Consider the following 18,597-nt stretch of genomic DNA (forward strand, 5'->3'; position numbering starts at 1 on the left):
GACGAGCCTAATGACAGAGAGTGGAAGTGTGACCTTCCTCCCATACTTGGGCATACCAGGGGTTGTGACTTTAAGTATATATATATATATATGTATATGTATATGTATATGTATATGTATATGTATATGTATATATATATATATATATATATATATATATATATATATATATATATATATATATATATATATATATATATATATATATACACAGTATATACAGTACATACTTGTAAATGTACATTTGTTTTAAGAATTCTCTGAATTAAAATACATATTTGATCCCAATAACTCCTAATCTTAAATCTCCACCAAAGGGGATAAAAGGTACCTTTAGAATAATTACATTTCCAACGTATGTTTGACACACCATTATACACCTTTGACAATTTATCAGGTATTAAACAGCATTCATCGTGTAGAAATTCTCTTCCAAATTATAGCTCAAAGTTAATTTCATTTCCTTGCTCATCTTCATTATCAATTCTAAGGCTGGTTGTTGTAGCTACTGTTATTAATTTGGTCTTCTTTATATTTAATGTTAGACCCATTCTTTCTCTGTGCTCCTTAACATTTATTACTTGAGCTTATAGATACTTTGCATTTTCAGTTATTAAAATAGTGTCATCAGCATAGCATGGATAATTGAAGCTATTTCATCCAATTTTAAAACAACACTCATAGTCTTCCAATCCAGCTTCCCTTAATATATAGCAGTAATAGCCAACCTTTTCTGGTCGGAGTGCCCAAACCCCCAAAATGCAATACCTGCACCCCCTGTGCATGCGTGTGCAACCCCCCCGCATGTGCCTTCCCTCCATACATGCATGCCTGCCCCCTGCATGCCCTCTTCCCCCATACATGGGTGGCAGAGACCCGAAGACCAGCTGGTCAGCATGAGGTGCATACACATGTGCATGCATGGCAGAAGTAATCTGGGGCGATGGCTCACATGCCATCAGAGAGGGTGCTGCGTGCCACTTCTGGCATGCATGCCATAGGTTCACCATCACTGATATTTAGTCAGTATATAGGTTAATTATGATTTAGTTAATTTACCAAATTTTATTTATGTGCAAGATGCAATGGACCAGAAATAACCTACATAGATTGAGTTCACACAACACATTATTCTAAAATGTAGGCTGCTAACTTGGTTCAGTATTTGCCATTGACATAGCAATTTTGTGTGGTTTACATTAACTGTCAAAAGAGCCTTTTCAAGAAAATGAGCAAATGGGTGACTATCATACATTTCATCCAAAATGTGGTTCATAATCTGCAATTATAAGATAAGGAAGAGTCCGGTGGTGGGTTTCAAATTTTTTTAGAACCTCTTCTGTAGGTGTGGCCTGCATTGTGGGAGAGGCTTGCCGGCCATGTGACCGGGTGGGAGTGGCTTGGCAGTCATGTGACTGGGTGGGCATGGCCAACTTGTAAAATGTGGTGAAACTCACTTAACAACGCTCTTGCTTAGCAACCAAAATGTTGGCTCAGAAACTGGCATTTGAAGCATGCAAGTCTTAAAGCTTTCAAGTTACAAGACCCGTGCACCCTAACCCTTTAGGGAAAAAAAACCCCAGAGGTGTTCAAACTTGACAGCTTTAAGACTTGTGGACTTAGCAATAGCAATAGCAGTTAGACTTATATACCGCTTCATAGGGCTTTCAGCCCTCTCTAAGCGGTTTACAGAGTCAGCATATCGCCCCCACAGTATGGGTCCTCATTTCACCCACCTCGGAAGGCTGAGGGGTGTTCAAACTTGATAGCTTTAAGACTTGTGGATTTCAACTCCCAGAATTCCTCCTTTTGCTCTTCATCTTGATGATGGGCGGATGGGAGGGGGGAGGGAGCTGGAACCGGTCCTAAAAGGCACTGTATATTTGTGAAACGTCTTCTATAGAAGAGGTTAGAACTGGCAGGAACCCACCCCTGGAAGACTCTAACCAGTATCAACAAAGAAGCAGCAGAAGGAAGTCTAAAAGCAGCAGGCGTAACACTCCAGGTATAGCATTTCATGAAACAGGATCCAATGAGGGCTGAGGGGAGGAAAAACTCTCATACCACCTGTGTTAAAGAAGAAATAAAAAGGGGGATTTTAGTATAAATGGACAGTGCTTAGTTTCAAGAACTGAAGACATGGGAAAATAAAATAAAAATCAAGAACCTAGGACAATGATGGCTAACCTTTTCCAGACTGAGTGCCCAAAGTGCGCATGCCCGAACCCCCAAAATACAATGTGTGTGTAGCCCCCATGCATGTGCCATGCCCCCATGCATGCATGCCCCTGCCTCTTCACTCATGTGTGCACTACCACATGCAACCCAACCCACCCGCATGCACATGCAGCCCCTGCATGCACCCCACCCTCTTATGCATATGCATGCAACCCCTGCATGCACCCCTCCCCACTCTGCATGCATGTGCACTCCCACACACCCCACACCCCCTGCGCATGAGCGGCAGAGACCTGAAGACCAGTTGGCCAGCTGGCCAGCAGGACGGGCGCGCGCATGCATGGCAGAGCTGAACTGGGACAACCGTTCATGTTCCCACAGAGAAGGCGCTGTGTGCCACCTCTGGCACGGGTGCCATAGGTTCGCCATCATGGAGCTAGGAAATAGTTAAGCGAAGAAAATACAAAGCTAAGAAATGTCGAGATAGGAAAATGTAACATAGCACATAAAGATAGGTAAGTATAGCTCTCAAAAGACGTTTTATACAATGGATAAACTTTATGGCAATAGAAAACCCTAGAATCTGAAGATAGGCAGTAAGACTTAGATACACTAGGTTATGCTATGATTTAATGTAAAGAGTAGGATAATTAAAATGTTGCTTTTGGATAATAAAACAATATGGGAAGGAGAAAATCTATGTCTTTGTGTCTGTGATTTGCTCAATAAAACTCTAATGTATCTAATAATCCTCTGGAGATAATAGAATAGAATAGAATAGAATAGAATAGAATAGAATAGAACAGAACAGAACAGCAGAGCAGAGCAGAGCAGAGCTGGAAGGGACCTTGGAGGTCTTCTAGTCCAACCCCCTGCTTAGGCAGAAAACCCTACACCACTTCAGACAAATGCATATCCAACATATTCTTAAAAACTCCCAGTATTGGACCATTCACAACTTCAGGAGGCAAGTTGTTCCACTGATGAATTGTTCTAAGTGTCAAGAAATTTCTCCTCAGTTCTAGGTTGCTTCTCTTCTGGCTTAGTTTCCACCCATTGCTTCTTGTTCTACCTTCAGGTGCTTTGGAGAATAGTTTGACTCCCTCTTCTTTGTGGCAACCCCTGAGATATTGGAACACTGCTATTTTGTCTCCCCTAGTCCTTCTTTGCATTAAACTAGACATACCCAGTTCCTGCAACCATTCTTCATATGTTTTAGTCTCCAGTCCCCTAATCATCTTTGTTGCTCTTCTCTGCACTCTTTCTACAGTCTCAACATTTTTTTTTATATTGTGGCAACCAAAACCGAAGTTTTGTAGAAGTAACCCTTTGGTACATTTGGTAATCCCAGATCAGATGGATCAATATATAATATCCACAGCCATAAGCTTTACTCAAAGATTATTTCCATATTGTCGGTTTCACATGTTTGCCAAACCTTTGATTTTACAAGATACAAAACTGGAGAAGAAAAAATCACATTGATATAGGACGCAAAATTTATTTTGGATTCACATAATACACTGTTTCAAAGGATTCTAAAGATTAATATACAACTGAAGCCAGGACTTTTCCTTTTGATACTGATAGATAAACAATTGCAGAAAGCATCCTGAACTTTGTTTATATACGTGAAAACTTACAATGAGTTTATTAAATACAAATAAAGAGGAAAGAATTGGCAATACCTGTGACAAAGAAATAGTTGGTGAAGATGAGAGAACTCATCGCAAACTGACTTGTTTGATTACAGAAAAAATAATATCTTACATAGATTGGTAACTGGAAACCCTTATGAATTTTTTTGCATTAAAAATAAATTTATGGTTGATTGTTTGGATGATTAGAGAGGATAAATTATAAATAGAAGAGAGTCACATCGTAACTTTGGAGAGAAATTAATTTATTCTATATACTATTAAAACTTTGGTGTCTGTGACCTTTAGTTGGGTGAAGTAAGGCATCATAAGGCAACAATTTGTGAACCAAGGTTATCTCAAATAAACTAACTTACAGAATGGGTCCCAAATCCAGGACCTACAAATCATGTGGGATTGAAATTTGGCAAATTTTGGGTACCTTCATTGCTATCAGAGGAGCGGTCAACCAGAGCCCCACTATTAGCTGCCAGGGAGTGGTCAACTAGAAACAAGCCAGTAGTAAGCCGAAAACTATTCCTTACGATTTCCCCCCCTCTCTTTCTCTGTTTAAGTAAGGAAATAGCACTGAAAGTATGGATTGTAATTTGTCTATTTAAATTTATAACTGCTGTAAAGAAGATGTGAAGCCACTTCTTTGTATCTTTTTCCTTCCTCCTCCTCCCCTTCCTCCTCCTCCTCTTCTACTTCTCCTTCTCCATCTTCTTCTCCTCTCTTTCTACTTTCAATTTTTTCTTTCGTTTTCCTCCTTTTCTCCATTCTTTACATTATCCTTTAGTTCAGATTAGCTTTATTCTTGGGTTTAAAATTTTCAGTAAAATACGTAGGATGTAAAAATGTCGTAGAAACATTCTTCCCATGGGTTTTCAGAGGACATAGTTGGGAAGCACGTAATGTTGCCAGGACCGTGAAGCAACACTTAAAATCTATCAGAAGTTGACCTGTGCCACAAACTACTGTTAATGAGCACTTAGATCATCATTAAAGAGTGCTCTGTATTGTGATAGATTTAGTTTGTCATGCCCCACTATGTCCATCTACTGCTCCTACCCTCCCTTTTTAAAGGTTCATTTTTAGATTTTTGTTTTTATATATTTACACTTTCTGTTCCATTAGGGTTTTTTATGCTTTTTAATTCCTTGTAGCCTATCCTTTTTATGCTGGTCTTTGACTGCAATAAAGGTTTGATTTGATAATTGGAAAGGAAAGGTTTGGGGTTAGTGACTTGGAAAAGCAAATCAATTGGTTAAGAGAAGAGATTTGCCTTTTTTAAAAAAAGAAAACACCAATGGGATGAAAAAAGAGAGTAATATTTCCAGATGAGAAACTCTTGTCTCCAAATATTTGCCTGCATCTAAGTTGCTGATGCTTATACACTTTTAAGGCTGGCAATTATCTTTACCTTATCAAAAAGAAATGATTCTGAAAAGGTTCAGCTGCTAGCATGTAATAAGTGATAGCAAAGAAAATGGGGTCAAAAGGGTGTAAAAGAAATGCTCTCTTGTTTCAATCCAGGTTTTAGAGTTTATTCACATCCCATTAAGATGTGAAATCTATAATCTTCTGTTTTCCTTTCTCCTTCTTCTCTTACTGAGCAGGCCAATGAACTTGTCCCAAACAAATGTGATCTTAAAAACAATGCTTTGGATGCCTATGGAGATTCTCAGTCATCCAGGTCATAGTTGTCTCAAAGTTGCTTTTTCAAGAGGCAACTGGAGTTTCTTGTTTTTCTTTGAAGACCTTTCGCCTCTCGTCCAAGAAGCTTCTTCAGCTCTAAGCTAAGCATCTTCAAAGAAAAATAAGGAAGTCCAGTTGCCAAATGAAAAAGCACCCTTGGGACAATACTTTGGGTGTGATATTTAAAACTTCATTCCTACTTTTAATACTTCACATCTGTCAATGATAAGTGTAGCTCCCAAATTAGTCTAAGTGATAAATTGGAAATATATTGTAAATTAATATTTTTGGCATGGATGGAAATATAATTCATGGTGCGGCCTCTGTGAGAATGTGCAGACAAAAAGCTGTGTGGAGTAGAGAGAGAAAAGCATTTTCCGCATTATTTGTTGATGAGAATATTTTACTGTTGAGTGTCATGTTTTCTAACATCTATTCATAACCTCCTAAGGCTTACACACTTTTCAGTCTATCCAAATGAAACAGAAAAAAAGTAGCATTATCTGTGGACTGTTTAGAATTCTAAGATATATTTTTTTGTAATTGAGGTTTGTAGAATACCCTTCTGCACATTTGTTTTTATTCATTCAGCTAAAGGTCCCGATTCTCCAAATTTCTTTAGCTTGCTCAATTTTTTGTGTATTAATAGTGTAACTAGTGTAAGCAGTGTAATATTTTTCTTCTCTCTTTCATCCAGATCTTACTTTGAGCCTCTTTTCTTTTTTTCTTTTTTTGTCTTTAGCTATTGATATTTGTTGTGTCTCCTATTTCATTTGATCTTCCTCACTAGATTTTTTAAAATTTTATTTTCATCATTGTAAACATATTACTTGATCATAAGCCTTTGGATAGTTCTTCCTTCTCTCATTACAACTTTCCGGTTAATCGTCTCACTTGCTTCCTATCATTATTAGTATTCCTGTTCTTCAGTTCACTCTTTGTTCATTCGGAGTTCCTCTTTCAATTCCCTGAAATGTGAATTCACATTTCTGGGGTGTGTAAAAGGAGAGGGTGTCACTTATTTTAAAGTAGTTTATTTATATTTCTTTTTACAATATCAGATTGCTCCACTGACAGGAAAGAGAGAAAGAGAGAGAGAGAGAGGGGGGGGGGGAAGGAAGGAAGGAAGGAAGGAAGGAAGGAAAGAAGGAAGGAAGCCCCCACCCCCAAATAACTACTCTGATGTAAATAAAAAGTCAAGTACTATACACATGAAAATTTATTGTATAAATAGAACAAATTATAATCCATTTCTATTAAGGTAAATTATAAAATCCAACCATGTTTAATAAAATTGTGGTTCTTGCTTCTAAAATATAACTTTATGATTTGTTTTCTAATGTGGCAATTGAAGAGGCTTTACTAATCCACAACTCAAGTGTTATATTATCTGAAGTTTTCCAGTGTTGCACAATTATTGTTTTTGGCTGCTATAAAATAGATTATCAATTCTTTACCTTTAAGCTTTCGGTTTGGTCCTGTAAATGAATGCAATAATATTTAGAGCACACTCAATTCTTTGATTGGTGATGATACTTATCTCTCCAAAATATTTTTCTAGCACATGACCAGCACACATGAAAGAATTATCTTTTTCTTGAATAACGTCTCCAGCATTTGGAAGAAAATTTTAGATATACGAGTGCTAGCGTAATAGAAGTCTAATATCAACAATGTCTAATCTTCATTGAATTTCTTGCGCTGAAGCTGAAGTGAATCCACCTGTTTTCCATAATTACGGCCAATTTGTCTCCTGTATGAAATTACCAAAATCAGTATTCCAGGCTTCCTTAAATCAATACGATGGATCTCCTGTTTCTAATGGCAGTAATAACCTACAATTTTTTTAAATTGTTCATTTTGGTTATCCTAAATAATAGAGTATTAAATTCTATAAAGCCTTGTTGCTGAAACTAAAATTTCTATTGGCCAGAAGATATTTAAACTGATAGCAAAAAAAAAATCCAGAGTAGTTTATCTACTCTTCATTTTTTTGATCTTTATTAGAAGGTTCACCATTGCTATGAAAATCTTTTGGCCCTAAGGATTATATATTATCGCCTCAAAGATTTCATTTTAGCCAAATCATTATCCTAATAAAAATATCCTATCAAAGGATTTTAAGGAAAAATGCCCCTTATTAAAAATGTGTATTTATTCTTCCAAATTTGAAGGATGTGATAGACTTCAATAATACAGCAGGTTCCCAGTAAGGAGCGAACACATTCAAGGGTAAAGCTAAGCAAGAGACCACACAGTCTGAATCATAGGAAGAAGAAGATATATAGGATAGACATTCCCTAGAATCTCACCGGCTATATCTGTTAGGTTAGTGTAGTATAAGTTTACTCTGGCAAGATTCTGTCTATAAGTTGTGAGCAAATAAAGAATTGAAGTTTGGTTGGCCCATGTTGAATTGTTCTCGGGGCTAACATGAAAAACCTTGTTTTAATAAAACATAATCAATCTGTTTTATTGGAAAAAGTGTTTTGGATGAAAAAAATCATTGATGTATAACTTATTTGGCTCTGACATAGTTTCAACATGAATCAATTGTTTAGAAGAGTATTCCATAATAAATGGAATCAGGTACCCTAACTGTGCTACTTGTTAATATATTGACAATTGGACAAATTGACAAACAGCTTCCTTGTTTCTGAAGTCTATATACAATTCTTTTATTCATTCTTTTTTTTCCATTTCAAAGCAGAAGCTTTCTGTTTTATTTTATTTTATTGCCACTGGGAAGCATTTGAGAGAGTCAGAAACACATAATCTGCAAACAGATTTAAAAGTTACACCTTGTTGATGTTTCATTTTTCTTGGGGGGAAAAAATCTCAAACTTTGGATTGATCGTTGCTTTGCTGCTACAATGTAGAGTAGTATAGAATTAAGATGCCACATATAAGAAAATTAAATAATCCCTTGGATTGGATGATCATTTGTCTGAAATGGTATCAGGCTGTGATGGTGAACCCATGGCATGAGTGCCACAGGTGGCACATGAAGCCATATTTGTCGACATGTCAGCCCTCAGCTCTAGCTCACATGTGTGTGTTGGCCAGCTGGTTTTCAGCCTTCTGGAGGGCTAAGGGAGGCCATTTTCACCCTCCCCAGGCTTCAGGAAAGCCCCTGGAGCCTTGGGAGGGCAAAAAACAAGCCCAATGGGCCAACAGGAAGTCCATTCCCAAACTTCTGGTTGAGTCATTGGGCCATTTTTCGCCCTCTCAAGGCTCCGGAGGCTTTCCTGAAGCCTGGGAAGGGCAAAGACGGCCTCCCCCAGCCCTCCTCCCCAGGCTTCAGGAAAGCCTCCTGAGCCTGGGGAGGGAGAAGCCCCCCATTTTGGGGAAATTGCATGCACGGGGGGTCATGCGCACAAACACAGGTGAGTGAGCAGGCTTGCGTGTGTGATAGCACACTCATCAACAATTTTGGCACACCTTTAGAAAAAGATGAGCCATCACTGGTATAGGGTTTCCTGCCTAAGCAGGGTTTTTGACTAGAAGACCTCCAATATCCTTCCAACTCTGTTACTCTATTCTATTCTTTACTACAGTATTTACTACATAAAAATAGTAGTAAACAAGAACTTCATCTTCTTCCTTTTTTTTTTGCTGTGCATTTTTTCCTCTTTTCCATTCACCCCTTTCTGAAAGAAAAAAAAAATCCCTCTTTTATTCAGCTACTCCAGTCTCCTTGCTGATGGTTGTAGGATTTCCAAAAGACGAATATGCTCCATTCTCCTCCTGGCTGCTCCAACACCCATTTCAAGGTTTATTGCCAACTCTGCCATGCTGACACTGGGCAGAAGGCACAAATAGGAGGGGCAGATGGCAGCACAGGTGTTAGCAATTTTGCTAAATAGCCCGTACTTCCACAGGGGGGTCAAACAAGTCAAGATGGCAGACACAAGCATACAATCCAAGCCCTCTCCCCCTTTTACATGGGTTGTAACATAAATCAGCCGTAGGATATAAGAACACCAGCAAAACAAGCTCAATTTACTTGTCAACGGCAATAGTTTGACAATGTGGGCAATGAGCTACTTAGGGTAATCTCTTTGTGCATCGTCCAATGTATGTATTGTATGAATGAATCCTGTTTGGAAAACATCTGGAAAGGCTTGGGGAAATGTAAAAAGAACAGAAGTTTCAAGAACAGCTGGTGAGGTAGAGCCTCTTTGAAGAATTGGCAAGAAGTCTGGAATCCTGGAAAGATGCCAAGAGAAGAAATAATGGGAGAGGTGGCAGAGTGATATGCATAATTTTAAATGTTTGCACAATGAAAAGTGAAGGTGTTTATAACTATACTCTTAAAAGAACAAGCAGATTTCTAAGTGAGAAATATAATTTTGGTATTAAGAAGTTGGACATTTCCCAAGAGATATTTGGAAAATTTCAGCACCCGTGCTGTTCCTTCCACCCCATAAAGCTGAGAAACACAAATTAAGTGTTTCTTTAACTAAGAAGGAAAAAGATGAATATTAGTTAGTAGCTTTGTTTGATCATGATTGGTCTTCACAGTTAAAAAAAAAAGAATAGCAGTTTTGTAGAGGTAAAGTTTCTCACGATACTTAATTATATTGTATTAATAATTCTCAAAGTCATATTCTAGTTCTAGGCTGCTTCTCTCCTTGATTAGTTTCCATCCATTGCATCTTGTCCTGCTTTCAGGTGCTTTGGAGAGTAGGTTGGTCCCCTCTTCTTTGTGTTAGCCTCTTAGATTTTGAGATTTATACAACGAAGAACATTTTGTTGTTCTTTTTTTGGACAACAAAGGAAACAAATGGATCATCTAACAAATCAAATTGAGCACAAAGGCACAAATGAGGAGATTCAAATTATCTTACTTGTGTTGTGGCCTGTCAGTGGAGCTGGAGCAGTGTCGGACAGTGAGGATGGTGGGGAGGAACATGGGCCAGTCCTGGAGGCTGGGGAAGGCTCAAATGAGGGCTCTCTGTCAGAGGCAGAGAGGGGGCCAAGGAAATCTGGCAGTGTTCAGGTGCCTGTGGAGATAGACAGCAGTGAGGCAGAGGAACAGCTAGAGCCTGTTCCCAGTGTGCACATCCGCAGAGCTGCCAGAAGAAAAGAACAACTCAGAGATCAGGGTTAATTTGTGAGTAAAGTCACAGGTGGAAGGTGATTGGTCCCTCCCATAGGAAATATAAGAAGAGCCAAAGGGGAGTGAGCTTTGGAAGGAAACAATTTGTTCAGTCAGTCATTAGATTTCTTTCAGGAGTGTGAAGATCTGTCCATAAATCTCAGAGACTCTGTGCCCAGTCTTCCCTTGCACAGCACCCCATTTGGAAAATATTTACATGGCAGCTTTCCAAGATAGATAAGTTCTGTAGTCATAAATATTCCTTTGAAAGACTGTTTGCCAGGCCTTGCTGAATGTCAAGAGAGAAATTTATACTCGTTTAATAAAATGGGTTTTGTCAGAACCAGGACTCTGCCTTGTCCTTTTTGGGGAAGCCTCGGTCAGAACAACACATTATGAAATATAATTCTCTCTACTCTAAAGCTGAGAACAGTGGAAGGAAAGAAAATAGAATAACAAGCAGTACAGGTGGGTGGGCTCAGATACAGTGGTGATGAGTGAAAGTCCTGTAGGACAAAATTAGGGGAAGGGTGCTGTAATCCTCTTTTCTCATCTTACAGAAGGTTTACGGGGAGAATATTTCAAAAATGTAGTGTACTGTATTTTATGCAGCCTACTATCATCCTAAATTTTCTTCCAAAATGGAAACAGCTGAAGGCCCTTTAATATGTTCCCACTCTAACTACAGTGGGAACTGTTATCAAATTGACTCTTGAGTTGATTTGAATAAAATTGTATTGCCTTCAAATTTCACTTATTTGCAATGAATCTTGCCACCCTCCGGTCTCAAATTGCAAAATGAATGAGATCTTGGGTGATTCACTTGCTCTCCTGAATGCATTTCCATTTTATCACAATTGTTGGCAGGGACCATAATGCTTAATCTTCCAGCCCTCTCGTTTTGTTTGGGCCCAGTTCAGAATACCGAAGCAGGCCCCACTGCAGACTGGAAGGATTGAATTCTAGCAGAGGCTGAGGCCTAGTCAAGAGTCAGATTTGGAAGAAAAACAAAAAGTGAAAAAAAAGTAGAGCTTTCTACTTCTCTCTCATCTAGAACATGTAAATTGTTTACAGGTAGTCCTCAACTTACAACAGTTCATTTAGTGACCATTTGAAGTTACAATGGCCCTGAAAAAGACTTATGACCATTCTTCACACTTACGACCATTGCAGCATCCCTGTGGTCACATGATCACAATTCAGATGCAGAAAATACAACTTCAGCAACAGAGTGGTCAACACCTGGAACTCCATTGTTACATCCTCAAAGCCCCACAGCTTCAATTGATATACATATGATTTGAAATACTTAACCACTATATGGATTAATAATTAATAATGGAAAACTATTTTTGGAACTCTGGATGATTGGTGACATTATGGTCAATTGAAAATATAAATGTATATTATAAATTAATGGGGATTCTTTGTTCTAATCTCCACTTTTTCTCCTTGGAGATAGGTGATATTATAATACTTTAAAGACTTATTGTTATTTGATAGATAATTATGAATTCAAGGAAATAAGGATTGTTACAAATGAAAGAATATTAATGGTAATTTGAACCCATAATGTTCAATGACAGCAAAATATTCAGTTATATTTAATGCAAAGCCAGTGATGTTATTCTTAATCTTAAGAATTGATGCACAAAAATTTTTAACCAAACAATATGCTTGATGAAATGGAGGAAAGTAGTTGTTGTTTTTCTTGCTTTTGTTTTGTATGTATTGTTTTGTTTTCTTTTTAAGAAAAAAAAATACATACATACATACATACATTCATACATACATACATACATACATACATATATATATATAATTTGTGCTGATAAATAAATAAAGGGAGACTAGTATAGATCTATTTCAAGCTATTTAGCTCTCATCAGCTAGCCATACCCTTACTGGGATTCGAACCTGTGCTGTATCGAATCCCAGTAAGGGTATGGCTAGCTGATGAGAGCTAAATAGCTTGAAATAGATCTATACTAGTCTCCCTTTATTTATTTATCAGCACAAATAAAAAACAAAAATATAACAAAGGCAACAGTAAAAATATTGGGTTTCTGTCATGATGGACTCTTGTGATGAGCCGATTGACAGATGATGGAAGCAGTTAGCTTCCTCCCATAATTGGGGCTTACCAGGGGTTGTGACACTATATATATGTGTGTGTGTGTGTGTGTGTGTGTGTGTGTGTGTGTGTGTGTGGAGATGGAGATGGAGATGGAGATGGAGATGGACATGGACATGGACATGGACATGGACATGGACATAGACATAGATATAGATATAGATATAGATATAGAGATAGAGATAGAGATAGAGATAGAGATAGAGATAGAGATAGAGATAGAGATAGAGATAGAGATAGAGATAGAGATAGATATAGATATAGATATCCCACAGCTTTAACCTTAAACTGTCTACCGTAGACCTCACCCCATTGCTAAGAGGTCCGTAAAGGGGGGAGGTGCATAAGTGCACCAGTGTGCCTACCGTCCCTGTCCTATTGTCCCCATTTATTTGTACTCATTTCCTGTGTCCATGTCTATGTTTATACCTATACCTGTTATTTCCTATATGTTTGACAAATAAAACAATATTTGCTAGGTCCCTGAGCCATTTGGCTACGATTGTCACACTTCCTTCAGCTTCTATATAGTCTGAAAACAACATTTCTCTTCTTCTTCTTCTTCTTGAGGATAACCTCAGAATACTAATAAGTAGCTTCCAGATTCTTAATATGTAATACTTTGCTATTATCCTCTTGCTGAATAAATGAAATGGGGGAGGAAATAACCACACCAAGTTAAATATTCTTAGAACGTACACTTTCCCAACAGCTTGGTCATCACCATATTCATGTAAGACATAACTCACCAGTCCTAGAAAGAGACTAAAGCACTGATTATCACAGAACTGGAGAAACAAAGGCAGCTGACAGGCATATTTCACAGAAAAGCTAACTCTCTAAAGAGATAGATGAGCTACAAGGAGAATGTGCGTGAAGTTACTTGCATTCCAGATTTCTGCTTCACAGTAGCTGACATTCCCCATAAATACTCTGTATGTAGTTCCAGTTAAGGCTGCCTGGATGAAATACTGTCGTCCTTTTGTCAGTATCGGTGACTACATGATGGGTGGACCTCAGCTGAGAGTTTGATAGACAGCCATGTTTGGAGGAGGTGGGGGGAACCCACTGAATTTGACATTAAGCTACACTCAAAGTGAATTTGCAGGGTTTGACCAGAGGCAATATACCTGTCTGAATTTCAGAGGAGATTGGAATTATTTTTGTACCATTCAGAATAGGTTTACACAGACAGAGAAGTATACTTTGTTCTTATAATAGGGTTGTACAAATCCTTAACAGGGCAGCATTTACATTTAAGTAGCAATAGGGAACAGGGAATAGGAAAGGATAAGTATAAAATTATAACAATTATAAAGTATAATAATAATAATGCCATCCCGAAAATACACCAGTTCAGAGTTGAAAAGAGTCAACCAAAATAACAGAAAAAGAAAGGAAGAGAGGAGGAGAGGAGAAGAGAGGAAAGGGGAGAGAAGGAAGAAAGAGGAAAGGAGAGGAAGGAGGGAAAGGATAGAAAGAGAAGGAGAGAAGGTAGGAGAAGGAAGAGAGGAGTAGGGGAGAGGCAAGGGAAGAAGGAAAGGGAAAGAAGAGGAGGAAGGAAGGAAGTAGAGAAGGGAGGGAGAGTGAAAAGAGAAGAAAAAATAGGGTGGTGATAATACAAAATAGATTTTGTATCTATTTTGTAAGCAAAGATTTTGTAAGCAAAGCAACCCAGAATGTATATTTTAACCTTTTATATGGAGAAATAAAAATGTACGTAAAAGTGATAAAGATAAATAAGAATAACGACTATGTGGATGTATACCTATAGCTATATATAAGAGATTAAAAAAAACTTTTCATACATTCAAGTAGCAATACAATAGCACTCAGACTTAAATTTCGCTTCACAGTGCTTTACAGCCCTCTCTAAGCAATTTACAGAGTCAGTGTATTGCCCCCAACAATCTGGCTCCTCATTACATTACTAAATGTAATCTGTTCTAATCTTGATTGCAGGAAAAAAAAACCAATTTCAGCAATAGAAATGTGTGGAACACCCTACCTGATCCTGTTGTTAGTTCCTCTAACCTCCATACCTTTTACCTTAAGCTGTCTACCGTGGACCTTACGCATTTCTTAAGAGGTCCCTAAGGGGGCATGCCTAAGTGCACCAGCATGCCTACCGTCCCTGTCCTACTGTCCCATTTATATGTACTCTTTTTATGTGTTTATGCCTATGTTTTGCTTATTTTTATCCATTTATTTGTGCCATTTTTTTCATGCCTTTTTCCTACTTGTTTCCCTGTACTTGTTGACAAATTAAAATAAGTAAGTAAAAATAAAATAAATAAACTTTATGTACCTCAGAAGATTGAATCAACTTTGAGCCAGCCAGGATCAAACTCATGAATGTGGGCAGAGTTAGCCTGCAATACAGAGGTGGGTTCCTATCAGTTCGCACCTATTTGGTAGAACCGGTTCGTCAAATCTACCGAACCGGTTAGAAGAGGTTCCACCAGTGGACCCGGAAAGCAGGCCACACCTACAGAAGAGGTTCCAAAAAATTTTGAAACCCACCACTGCCACACACACACACACACACACACACACACAGACAGACAGACTGACACAGAGAGAGAAAGAGAAAGGAAGGAAGGAAGGAAGGAAGGAAGGAAGGAAGGAAGGAAGGAAGGAAGGAAGGAAGGAAGAAAGAAGAAAAAGAGTGAGAGAGAGAGATGAAAGAAAAAAAGAAAAAATGGACAGAGACAAAAGGAAGGGGGGAGAGAGAGAGAGAGAGAGAGAGAGAGAGAGAGAGAGAGAGGCCTGCAAGCCACTCCCACCAGATCACATGGCCGGCAAGCCACTCCCACAAAGGAGGTCACACCCACAGAGTAGGTTCCAAAAATTTTTTTCTAACCACTGCGCCACCAAGGCTTTTGATGTACCTCTGCAGAAGGCATACTGTTTTCTTTCTATAATCAGCTGAATGTCTGCACTGCTTCAGTTCATAGGATTGCTAGCTCTTCCAATTTATCTTAGCCAATTTACTAAGCCTCATCAAAGGGGTGGGGATGTAGGTTGATGCAAATGTGTGGTAAATGTATATAGATTTGCAGCTATCCTCTGGGAAAATATGAATCATTAAGAGGGCTAGAAAGGAATGAGCTCTTAAGAAGGGACTTGGACAGGAAATTACAGGGTCCAATGACAGAAGGGAGAATGAGGAAGAAACTCAGAATAACTCCATCTTCATGTTGCTTCTAAGATGAGGTAAAGAGCAGCAGTGCAAGTGAGAATTAGAGAGAAAGAGACTGAGCAGAGAGGAACTTGGAGGGAGAGAGAAAGAGAAAGAGAGAGAGGATTTATCATTTGTGCATTATTTCAACAGGTTGGGTTTTTAATGAAGGAACCCTACGGCTGTTAACCACTACCCACACGGCGGCTGAGGATCTCTGAAGCCACGCCATGCCATCATCATGGAAATTCCTCGTGCTTCTGTCACTCGCTACCTACCTGTCAGGTAAGGCAACACTCTTAAACTGCTGTTTTAAGCACATGGCTAAGAGATAATAGAAAGCATGAAAAAGCTGGAAAATGTTGAAATAAATAGAGATTCAGCTAATACTGTATATGAGTGGAACACAGAATTTGAAATGAGCTGTACAAGGGCTCAATCCAACTTTGCCATTTTTCTCAGGTGCTAGTGTGGAATAGCGCGGGTGCTAGGTAGAATAAACCGCAGCTTGTCTGTCAAGATAATATTTCATCCTGATTGGTGGCCTAGTGAGGTGGAGCTATCAAAGGGCCAATAAAAGTGAGGGCAAACCAGCCTATCCTATTCTGAAATGAGAAGTCTAATTCAAGGGTATACTCCACATGGCAGTGATTAGGTTCTCGTGTGCTTTTATGTTTCTTCTCATTTCTCAGCACCCAATCTCTCAATTTTTACACTGAAAGTACAACATCCCATTTCAAAATCCTACAGCTGTTCTCAGACAGATTTTGCACACATTTCACGTGGGGGCGGGCTTCAAAAATTTCAACAACGGGTTCTCTGCCCAGTTGCTGGCTGGGTGTGGTCATGGTGGGTGTGGTCTAGTCAGCCTCCTGCGCCACAGTGGAGGGGAGGACGTCTTCACCTCCCCCAGGCTTTGGAAGCTTTCTTTGAGCCTCTGGGAGGGCGAAAACTGCCTCCTCCAAGCTCCGCCCTTCCAGAATTTCTGGGAGGCCTGTTTTCCCCCCTCCCCAAGCCTCTGGGTGGACCCTGCACTTACACACATCCAAAATGGGTCATGTAGAGACTCCTGGAAGGAGAGGGGTGGTATTGGAGTGGTGGGGTGGGGTGGGAGTGACAGGGTGGGATGGGTGTGGCCAGCCAGAGGTGAGATTTGGATGGTCTCCAAACCAGCCATAACATTAGCTGCAGGTTCCCCCGAACCCAGGAAAACCCGTAGCAGCCCACCCCTGATGTAACCTTTTAAAAAATCCACGAGGTTCATAATTTCTATACATGTCTGCTTCTCCCTTTCTAGCAAGAAAATGGCATAAACTTTGACTTTGAAGTCCCCAAAAGTCTATTTTCACTTGTATATTTCCTTACCATATGCAGCTATTGATGCAATATTCCTATTTTCAGTTTGCTCAAGCATGGCCCAGCACTAATATAATATGATGCCATTTCTTTTTATGTTTGGAGATTTCTTTTTAATGAACTTTTCTCGCAGAGAACAACAGAGATTAGCAGAGGGATCCATTCTGCATTACCATCTGCACCGAAGCAACATCTGTTGTGGTAGTTTGAAGCATTTCAGGGTAAAAAAAAAAAAACACTAGCCAAAATAATAGACCCTTCAAGTTTTCCAATATTTAAGTTTCTGTACTATGAAACCCAGAGGCTCAGTGGCTAAAATCCTGAGCTTGTCGATCAGAAAGGTTGGCAGTTTAGCGATTCAAATCCCTAGCGCCACATAATGGAGTGAGCTCCCATTACTTGTCCCAGCTTCTGCAACTTAGCAGTTCAAAAGCATGTAAAAATGCAAGTAGAAAAAATAGGGACCACCTTTGGTGGGAAGGTAACAGCGTTCCATGCGCCTTCGGTGTTTAGTCATGCAGGCCACATGACCATGGAGTCCTCTTTGGACAGCGCTGGCTCTTCGGCTTTGAAATAGAGATGCACACCGCCCCGTAGAGTCAGGAACGATTAGCACATATGTGCATGAGGAACCTTTACCTTTATTCTATGAGAAAAAATATATATTTATGTAGTTGCCATAAGCCAAAGACGTTGATCTGCTAAATGTTTCAGACAGAAAATGTGTTGTGGACCACATGGGAATATATGCTTAGCACCTGTGTGTGGCTTCTGAAAACAAATACATATGTATTTTCCCACTATTTAATAATTCTATTTCTATATGCTTGCAATTTGGCAGTGCAAATCTCACCAGGCTCAAGGTTGACTCAGCCTTCCATCCTTCCGAGGTGGGTAAAATGAGGACCCAGATTGTTGGGGGCAATAGGCTGACTCTATAAACCGCTTAGAGAGGGCTGTAAAGCACTGTAAAGTGGCATATAAGTCTAAGTGCTATCACTATTTAATAATTAAATATAATTATGAAGAAGGATGCACATTGCTTTGGATTCAAAGATAAAATGGTGTTTTGGATAAGGAACATTCATAAAGGAGATATGCTTTTTTCCCGTAGATTGTGCAGGTGGCCAATTATTTAATAATTCTATTTAATAGAATTAAATACAATTCCAATGTACTTAGAATGAATTAACTCTAATCTATTTAGAATGAATCTATTTAGATTAATCTATTTACAATTCTAATCCTAATCTCTATTTTACATGCTTAATGTGATACAATTTAGATAATCTATTCTCTTAATTCATTAATA

Source organism: Thamnophis elegans, chromosome 6 (assembly GCF_009769535.1).
Source record: "Thamnophis elegans isolate rThaEle1 chromosome 6, rThaEle1.pri, whole genome shotgun sequence".
Classification (NCBI taxonomy): Eukaryota; Metazoa; Chordata; class Lepidosauria; order Squamata; family Colubridae; genus Thamnophis; species Thamnophis elegans.